The 9,779-nt window shown below is 44.6% G+C and overlaps 1 protein-coding gene across 1 annotated transcript in view; it reads left to right on the top strand.

The window, feature by feature from the left end:
* The first annotated feature begins 9,669 nt into the window (after positions 1–9,669).
* MPHOSPH9 (M-phase phosphoprotein 9) overlaps positions 9,670–9,779 on the top strand; it is a 52,239-nt gene continuing 52,129 nt past the window's right edge. The window contains exon 1 of the mRNA XM_007448674.1: positions 9,670–9,766. The gene's annotated coding sequence lies outside the window, so the exon portion shown is untranslated. The remainder of the gene's footprint in view (positions 9,767–9,779) is intronic.

The raw sequence follows: 9,779 nt of genomic DNA on the forward strand, positions 1-9,779 counted from the left end.
AGGACCTGAATAAGACAGAAAAGACAGCCCTTCAGCCTTGTTTGCGCTTAAGATTATGCCGCAGGTTCTAAAATCACCTTTTATGAACCAATTCAAACGATGACCACCCATCTGGCAGGCAGGGGATTTAGGAAATTAGTGCAGACAGGATACTCGGCAACACACACCTCTCTCCGGCCCTGCACTGTCCACCGTGTTCTCAGCAGTACATGCCTTGCCAACTGATAAATATTTTCTTATAACAGACCAAAAAGTGTCTTCAAAGCACCCAGAAGTGTTGTTTTCTCAGGAAGGGGAGGCTTGGAGTGTAAAATTCAAAAGAACAGGGCTGTAATTTGATAAGGAAATATTACATAGTACATCACACAAGAATTAGGATCTGAGTCAAGGGACATTATTTAAGTGTGTGAGAATCTTTGAAATCAAAATGGAAAGACGACAGTACGTTATAGTCTATTTTATAGCTTAAGCTTAAACAGTCTGACACAGTAAATATCACTATCAATCAATGTCATGATTGTTGTTTTTTCATGTTTCCAGTTTCATGGATTTGAATAGGAACATCTGTTCCCTCAGAAGCACTGCCAATCACATGATCCAACCAGTACTCTCATCCTTAGAACCACCAAGTCAACTGATTTTTATTAAGGTGCCTGTTAGGTTCAGAGTATGAGGTGTGAGGTATAGGGAGTGACGTGAGGTCAGAGAGGGCCAGACGCTATCTTCATGGGGCTCACAGTCTAGTCGGAGAAGATATTCAAGAAGAAAGCGAGGGAATTCTCTGGTGGTGCCGTGGTTGAGAGTCCGCCTGCCAATGCAGGGGACATGGGTTCTAGCCCTGGTCTGGGAAGATCCCACATGCCGCAGACCTACTAAGCCCATGGGCCACAACTGCTGAGCCTGCGCTCTGGAGCCCGAGAGCCACAGGTACTGAGTCCACGTGCCACAGCTACTGAAGCCCGTGTGCCTAGAGCCCGTGCTGCACAAAAAGAGAAGCCACAGCAATGAGAAGCTCGCACGCCGCAACTAGAGAAAAACCGCATGCAGCAACAAAGACCCAACACAGCCAAAAATAAATTAAAAAATAATAAATAAATTAAAAAAAAAAAAAGAAGAAAGCGAGAGGTGCTGAACAAGAGATTTCAATAACTACTTGAGAGTAGCCTAAGGCTGAAATGTCTTAGTTGACGAATAGTATAGAGAATAATAGCCATGAAGGTATGGTGAATCCCACAGGCCTTTGCTTGTTTTCGAGGGGAGGGCAGAGGATCTGAAAGGTATCACCTCTTTTCAGATATCTACATATTCCCCATGTGAATGGGGTCGGGGTGGGGAGTCACAACCTTCGCCCATTTTCTCATCTGGAAAATGGGGGGAATAAGCCCTCTCCATGCAACCCACACAGGCTTAAAGTCAGAGAAAACAGTATTCTGGAAAGGGTTTTGCTGATATCTCTGAAGGCATGAGACTGGTTTTTAGCAAGATCCCTGTCACCAGGGCTTTCCTGGTGGCACAGTGGTTGGGAATTCGCTTGCCAATGCAGGGGACATGGGTTCGAGCCCTGGTCCAGGAAGATCCCACATGCCGTGGAGCAACTAAGCCTGTGCACCACAACTACTGAGCCTGTGCTCTAGAGCCCACGAGCCACAACTACTGAGCCTGTGTGCCACAACTACTGAAGCCTGCGTGCCTAGAGCCTGTGCTCCGCAACGAGAAGCCACCGCAATGAGAAGCCCACGCACTGCAATGAAGGTAGCCTCCGCTTACCACAACTAGAGAAAGCCTGTGCGCAGCAACAAAGACCCAACACAGCCAAAAATGAATTAAAAAAAAAAAAAAACCATCACCCAGGCAGATTTGGGGAACTACGAATGTGCCACTCGCATAATACTTCTTGATCAAGGATTATGTAGGCACTAAAAACAGATATATTGCTCTTTTTAACAGGTGCTTCCTTTGAGGCTCTAAACAGCTTCTTTTACCACTTGAAACCTTGTAAATTCTAGCTCATGGCAACTGGTCTCTAACACAGGTAGGAACTGGAGTTTACCTAAGGCAACTTCCTCAGCCAAAAGTAACGTACCATCCACCAAATTATTTCACTAGGTTTCTCTCAGCTCATTTACCTTTCACCCACCAGCAGTTCTGACGGCTAACATCCACTGGGCCCAACACTGATCGCTAGATAAGCTTAATGCAGAAACATGCTAGCAGGCATTGCTTCCTTGTAAATATGTTCATTTTGCTGTTTGAAATCCAAGTGCCTTTCTCAGTTATCAGTACAGATGACACTGGTCATTTTTAGAATGAATACAGCATTCTTCATCTCTATCTCTACTATTTCTATGGAAAATAAATATAATGAAATATACTCTTCAAGCTTTAGGCCATGCTAGTTTTCAATCCTATGACTGACACATCTTTGTGAAAAGCACGATATTCAGCATGTTCTGAGCAGGTCCTGTCAGTCCCGGTGGATGATAATTAAGGTGGTGTCAGTTCGTAATGGGCTCTGTGGCTACCAAGGGAGATATTTTGAAACAGAGTATGCCAGTGAAAGTGGTGCTTTGAAAATTGCTTCTGTTTACTGTGTGTGAAATATGTCAGAAGTATCCTCAGGAAAAGATAAGGATAAACCCAGGCACATTCTCTGAAATCTCTACAACAAAGAATCCACTCCCCTATAATGATTAAATGAATGAGACTAAGTTGATGTCCAAAATTTCCCTCCCCTTATTTCTGCTTTCAGTCCACAGAACAGAATTCCTTTGTGTATCAGACAGTGTCTAGTCCCTGGATTAGGTTCATGGAACAGGAGGCCAGTACCTCTCTTGGGGCTTCTCTTCCGTTAGTAAATCTGACCAGGCAGGATGGTAGTGGAATACAGTGCAGCGACAAAGAAAGGAAGCAGGTCTGAGACAGGGTGAAACTCCCAGACAAAGGGCGGAGAGGACAGCGCTTTTCTCAGCTGCTTTGTCACCAGCCCACTGTGTTTCAAATCTACCTTTCTGTCCTAGTTCAGAGCCGACACACACAGGAAGGTCTCCCACCCAACTGGAGTTCGAGAAGGTCCCCAGTGTTCAGTTACTGGCTGCTTTGTTTAACAGCTAATTCCAGCAGCCAATAGGACGATTCCAAATACTTTTAATATCTCCTGGAGCTCTGGCTCTACTCCAATGGTGGCTAAAAATGACAAACACACCCATGGTTCCACTTCCCCAAAGCCCAGAGAAGAATACGGATTGGATTTCAGTTTTTGTGATACCCACAGAGCAACCCAAAGTCTTAGGGGAACAATAAAAGCAGCTCAAATTAGAGCTCATCGTGACATTAAAAAAAGAAAAATGGTAACAAGCGGTGTGTGTAAGGGGAAACCAGCAGTCACGACAGCGTGCCCTTATTCCCTCGCATGAGTGCAAGCGTCGGGCCCGGCCGGCTCTCCACCCCAACTCCCCTCGGCTCTGCTCTTCCTTGGAGGGTGGCATCTGCACTAAACAGCTGGCTACAATTTAGGTTAAAGCCACACTCTCTCTCACTTGGTCAAGTTAAGAGATAACAGGACTGACGCCTTTAAAACAGGCAATGTTAATTTGTTCAATGAATATTTTCAACATCTACTATGTGCCATGCATGGGCCTCAGTGGGTCCAGTGAGCCTGTACCATAAAAGAGAAATGAAGACATCCATGAGTAAGGTACATGTCAGAGCCTGGAATGGGTGACACGCCATAGAGCAGTGGTTCTCAGACTTCACTGTGCTCCCAAGTCACCAGAAGGCTGGTTTTTGGGACTTGGAAGCTGCATCCTATTAGGCACCTTTCTTCCTGACTGGATCCAGCTGGTACACAGTTCCTCCTCTGGCTTCCACAATCAGCCCAAACCAAGACTGACACCTAGCTCATGGGTGGCATGCTCACTCAGCTCTGGAATGTGGCCTGTGACCAGAGCAAACAATCACATATTTATACAAGATGCAGTGAGGTGAGGCTTGTTTCACCAACAGCCGAAATGCTCTGGAGAGCGGCAAGGGGATGCTACTGCCTTTGTGTCTCTGAGACAGAGGATATTTGAATCTGGAAGACACAGGATTTCAACTCTGGACCCACCTCTGGATACCATTTGCCTAAAATTCACTGTTTGAGTAATTTTTAGAAAGGTAGAGTACTAGTTTCTCTTAGCCACAACTTTCATGGTGTATCGACTTTGCAGAAATGTCATCCAAACTAACCGAAAGAACAGATGTGGCGATTCGCTGAAATGGGGTGCTTTAGGAAAGAAGACTGTTAAAGCTCTCGCGGCTCGAACTTTCATGCACAAATTCCCTAGGGATCCTGTTAAATAGGATATGGCTCATTAGGGCTGGGGTGGGGCCTGAGACTCTACATATCTAACCAGCCCCCAGGTGAGGTGGTTGCTGCCTGCAGTCCTGGCTCTTAAGATCGTCTGACTGCTGGATGAAAGCCCCACGATCATGATGGCAATGCTGGAGATGGAGAAGGTGTAAAGGAGAGAACAGGCGGGAGAGGAAGAGAAGACAAATGAATATCGAATTGAGCGAAAAGAACAGGTGAAATGGTCACAAGGGGATTGAAAACCTGGGTCATCTGAAAAAAGAACATCAAAAACATTGCTTCTGTTGCATTAATTTTTTTTTTAAAGCTGCCTTTTTCTAAGTCTTTATTGAATTTGTTACAATACTGCTTGTTTTATGTTTTGTCTTTTTAGCGGGAGGCATGTGGGATCTTAGCTCCCCGACCTGGGATTGAACCCGCATCCCCTGCATTGGAAGGTGAAGTCTCAACCACTGGACTGCTAGGGAAGTCCCCTGCATTAATGTTCTAGAACAGCACTGTCCAATAGAAATACAGTGCAAGCCACATGTGAAATTCTAAATTTTCTTATAGTCACATTAAAAATAGTAAAAAGCAACTGATGAATTTCAATATACTTTATTTAATTCAGTATATCCCAAATATTATTACTTCAACATATAATCAATATAAAAAATTATTTAGATTTTCTTTTTATATGAGGTCTGCAAAATCTGAAGTGTGGCCACGCTTACAGCACGTCAGCCTGGACCAGCCACATGTGCTCGCGGCTGCTGTAGCGGATGAGGTAGCTCCAGAATCTTGCTATCAGAGTGTGGTCCACAGAGCAGCAGCCACAGCACCACCTGGGAGCTTCTTAGGAATGAAGAATCTCAGGACCTTCTAAATGAGAACCTGTGTGGTTTTTTTTGTTTTTTTTTGGCTGTGCTGCACAGCTTGCTGGATCTCAGTTCCCCAACCAGGGATCGAACCCGGGCCCACAGCAGTGAAAGCGCAGAGTCCTAACCACTGGACCGCCAGGGAAGTCCCAGAGAACCTGTGTTTTAATAAGATCCTCAAGTGATTCAGAGGCACATTGAAGTTTGAGAAGCAAAGGACACAGGAATTAGCAAGTTCTTCCAACTGCTAGGACAGACACTTGTAAGAGCTATTGTTTCTTGTGTTTATAATGTTTAAAAAGTTGAGACCAGAATTCAGGAGTGCTGATTACCTGCTCAGTCATGGTCTTGCTTCCCCGCCCCCCCAAATAAGGAGATAAAATAGGTCTCAAAAACAATGACCTAATCAATGGTGAAGGACCAAACAGTGAGCTTTAAAAAGACAAAATGGCCAGCTGATGGCACCAGAAGCTAAGTGAGAGGATGGTTTTCTGTGAAATGCTTAATAATAATCTATGTTTCAGAAGTGTGTTTTGGTGCTCCCTGCTGAATGGGAGTAAAGATAAAGCAGCCTTTCTCTCCTTTTCACATCTAGCTCATCCTCCTGTTCTAGTTGCCTGAAGTCCTTATGAGGGCTGGAACACCTCCCCAAACAGAACCCCTGGGAACTTTGGCTCAGGCTTGAAATAGACCCTGTCATTTCCTAGGCTGGGGGCTCTACACTCAAGATAGAGCACCTTTCAGCCACAGTAAGTGTTTCCAGAGAATTATTTCTCAAATAAGAAAATCACAATGGACTGAGCAGGAAAGGACAACAGAGCTGCTATCCTTGATTTGGGAGGACAAGAGGAAAAGGAAACTACTCTGAGTTTGGTCCAAATTTAATAGGCTTACTGCTGCACAGCTCAAGAGACACTAAAGAAGTAGATAAGAAGAAAAGCTTTCAATTCATACAATACCAACATCCCGTTCAGTTTTTTTTTTTAACAGAAAACTTCAAATCCACAATTACACCTGTCCTATTTGGGTGCACCACTGTGATTTTCTTCTATTTATGGCACCTAACAGGAACTTTATAATTTATCAACTACACTATTAAAATAGGACAAACGCATTAAAAAAGCAGCAGTAACTACACTCCACATTTTCCTCTAAAAGTCTCAAAGACTCTGTTACCATGAATGATGCTTTGTATTTGTTTAGGACTTAGGTTTTCAAAGCACGTTCAAATATGGTATCGTAGTGATTTTCTTTATTTGTAATTCATACAGATAAAGAAAAGAAGGGATATATACTATGTGGAATATTTCAGGAAGACTTATTTTGGAAGAACATTAGGTAGTCCATTTTTTTAAACTAAATTTGTCCTTCCTGCTGCTTGTTTCTTTACCTTTCATAACATCTCCAGATTTGTTCTTCCCCCAGCTCCTTAGAAAGCATTAGCTCATTTTCCTCAACGGTCTCTTCTTGACTCCCCCTCACTTTTTTGTCCCTGAAAGGCCATACTGCTTTGTAGTCAGCGTGACCTGCGTCAATGCCTTGCCTCCACGATTTACTCACTGTGCAACTCTGGCCACGTTTCCACATCTGTAAAACAGAGGTAATACCACCGAGGGAGAGAAAAAAATCGTACACGTCACCACAAACGTAAAGTGCTTAGGATCCCTAAATTACAAAGCTCAGGAACCTCTGGCTAACACACCACAAGGCCAATCTGCAAACGGGTTATTTCATGGACTTTTGTTTTAGAAGTTCAATGAAAAGGTATCTAGAAAATGACCTGCAAACAATTTTACTTGGCATGGTCCAATTTAAGAAATACTTGGAAACCATGAAATTACTGAAGATATGCTGTTTGGTGAGGTCATAATTGTGGTCTATGAAATCAGGTGCCAAAGAGAGAATTATGATGTCAGGAATATAGTGTGACTTCCCAGAAGGTTCAAACTGAAAGATAAAAACTACCTTCATCACAGCAAGTCCTGGTTTAAACATAGAGATCTTTAGTAATTATCTGATATAGTAAAAAAAATCATGAAGGACAGAAAAGATGAAAAAAGTCACGTTTAAATGTACACCTGATTATTCCTTTTCATCTTCAGTGGTTAAACTATAAAGTTTTAGAGTTCCTCATTTTTGCTGTGGAGGACGTCCCTCCTCCAACCCCCGCCAATGACAAGCTGTTTTGAATATAAAAATAAATGACACAGGGTAACACCCTGGTTAACAAACATTAAATGCCTCAAGCCATTAGCGGCCACTATTACTGAACAGCCTAATCTTATCCCAATCAGAGTGAAAGATCTCCACTCAAAAGCTCATCGTGGCAAAAGAGGAATACTTGAGCAATACAAAGATGTTATAATAAAATGATATATATTTTTTTGATACTGAGCTCCATGAGCTGTTTGTATATTTTGGAGATGAATCCTTTGTCGTTTCATTTGCAAATATTTTCTCCCATTCTGAGGGTTGTCTTTTTGTCTTGTTTATGGTTTTCTTTGCTGTGCACCCTTATAAGGGCATAAAATAGTGGTGTTAGCTTGTATACAAGTAATGCAAAATCTCCAGTGTGAGGGGGGGGTTAAATTAAGATGAATAGTTCTTACACTTAATATATACTTGAATTTCTGACACCTTCTACTTCTGTTTTCTATATTCAGAAATAATTTCTATGGACTTTAAAAACCTCCTCTCTGTTTTTATAAAGCTTCTCTCTAGACCAATTAGTCAAAACCAGTTTCCATTCTGAATTTGTAAAAATTAAGACGCTACCAAAGAGCTTAACCTAAATTAATAAGTAAGGTGTGAATAACCTTACTAGAATATTTTGTATCACTTGGTTAACAAGATAACTCAGTTAATTAGAATACTAGCTTCTGAACATGTTGGCTTATTAAAACATTAATAGATTTGTTTTGAAAGTTACCTAAAGATGACACTGCCAAAAACAAAAACACACTGAAACTAAACAAAGTCCATCAGATTTTGTAGCAAAAAGCAATGATCTCCTGCCTCTTGCATGGCTGGGAACTAATCTCCAGTAGTGGGTTTTGGGGTTAACATTTTTCTTGCAAGGAAACACACCTCCCTTTGCCTGGAGCCATCTCAGGAATCCACTTTCCCATCCTAGTGTGAGGATCTCAAGTAACAGATTTTGCAACCAACTGAAATTAGTGGTAAAACTGCTTTTTGTTTTGTTTTTGTTTTTGGGTGGACTTGAAAGAAACATGGTTGCTGAAAACAGCCGTGTGCTTAAAAATGATTTGATTTTGTTTGGGTTTTAACACGAGCACAATACTGATGGGTGGATTAACACAATTGGGAGGAGGGTTCGATGTACTTAAGCTTGAACTCTCCCATAGACGGATGGGGTTTTGGAGACTGAATTTCTACTGTTGAGACAAAATTGTCAGGTATTCTTAGGAGGCTCAGATCAGATGGAATGCCTCTTGGCAGATTTGTTTCTCCAAGGGCAAATAACATTTCCGTCCTGGCTTCTCCAGCAAACCTAAGGACAAGGCTGGCGAAGTCCCTTTATCGTGGGCTCCGGACACTCGGAGGAAAATCTAAGAGCTCGAAGTATCTTAAAGGGTAAGAACCTTTCGTCTGAGAAAGGCGAACTGACCAGTGCGTGTGAGATGGCCTGGGGCCCCACGGAGAGGGTTCTCTGTGGTCCTTCGAAAGGCTGGGCAAGAGGAAAACACCCACGATGCCTAAAACAGGCCCAGCTGCGTGCTAACAGCTCCCTAAGGCTCTGCCGAACAAGTCAACGAGCATCGCTCCATTTGTCCTCGGGCCTCGGTGGAACTGTCTTCTCCACAAGGGTGGGTTCTCCTCGCCCGCCCCTCCAAGTCCTTGAAGAGCCCCAGTGCCGACCCCCACCAGCCTAGGGTAAACCCATTCCAGGGTAAACTTAGCTCGGGCGTCCGGGCCGGCTTCACCTCACCGCCAGCGGGGCCTCAGGTCAATGGGCTGCGCGACTCAGGGTCGCAAACGGGGAAATTCACGGGTCCCAGCTCCCAGTCCTCTCTCCGGAGCCTCTAACAATCGTGGGCAACCGTGTGGGTATCGGGCTTCTCCGCAGACACTTACCTGACCTCAGGACTGGGCTCCCGCCCCCCAACGTTCTGAGTGAACCGGAATGGCCGCAGGAGTGGGAACGCAAACGCAGTCCCGCGCCTGCGCACGCGCCGTACTCCTGCCGCAGCACCCCCTCACAAACCCGAGCCCCGTCTTACTAACTGCGCATGCGGGAAGCTGAGGCTTCTTTCCCGCGTAGCTGCAGCAGGTTCCCAGAGAGCCAATCAGACGAGAGGACTTGACTGTAGCCCTGCCCCCCTCCCCCCAGCTTCCGCGGGCGTCGCACCTCCTTCTTTGGTGAGAGCTGGGGGCGGGACGGGGTAAGTGGACGCGCGCGCCGCGGCTCGGCCGTCTCTGCCCCCTTCCGAGCATCCAATTGCAACCAACACGCCGGGCGCGCGCACGCTCCCTCGACTTTAACGGTCGCGAGAGGCGCTCGCCCGACACTGACATCGGCAGTGTGAACGGCGGCCAGGTAAGCGGCCGCC

The sequence above is a fragment of the Lipotes vexillifer genome, unplaced genomic scaffold (genome assembly GCF_000442215.2).
Source record: "Lipotes vexillifer unplaced genomic scaffold, Lipotes_vexillifer_v1.1 scaffold21, whole genome shotgun sequence".
Taxonomy (NCBI): domain Eukaryota; kingdom Metazoa; phylum Chordata; class Mammalia; order Artiodactyla; family Lipotidae; genus Lipotes; species Lipotes vexillifer.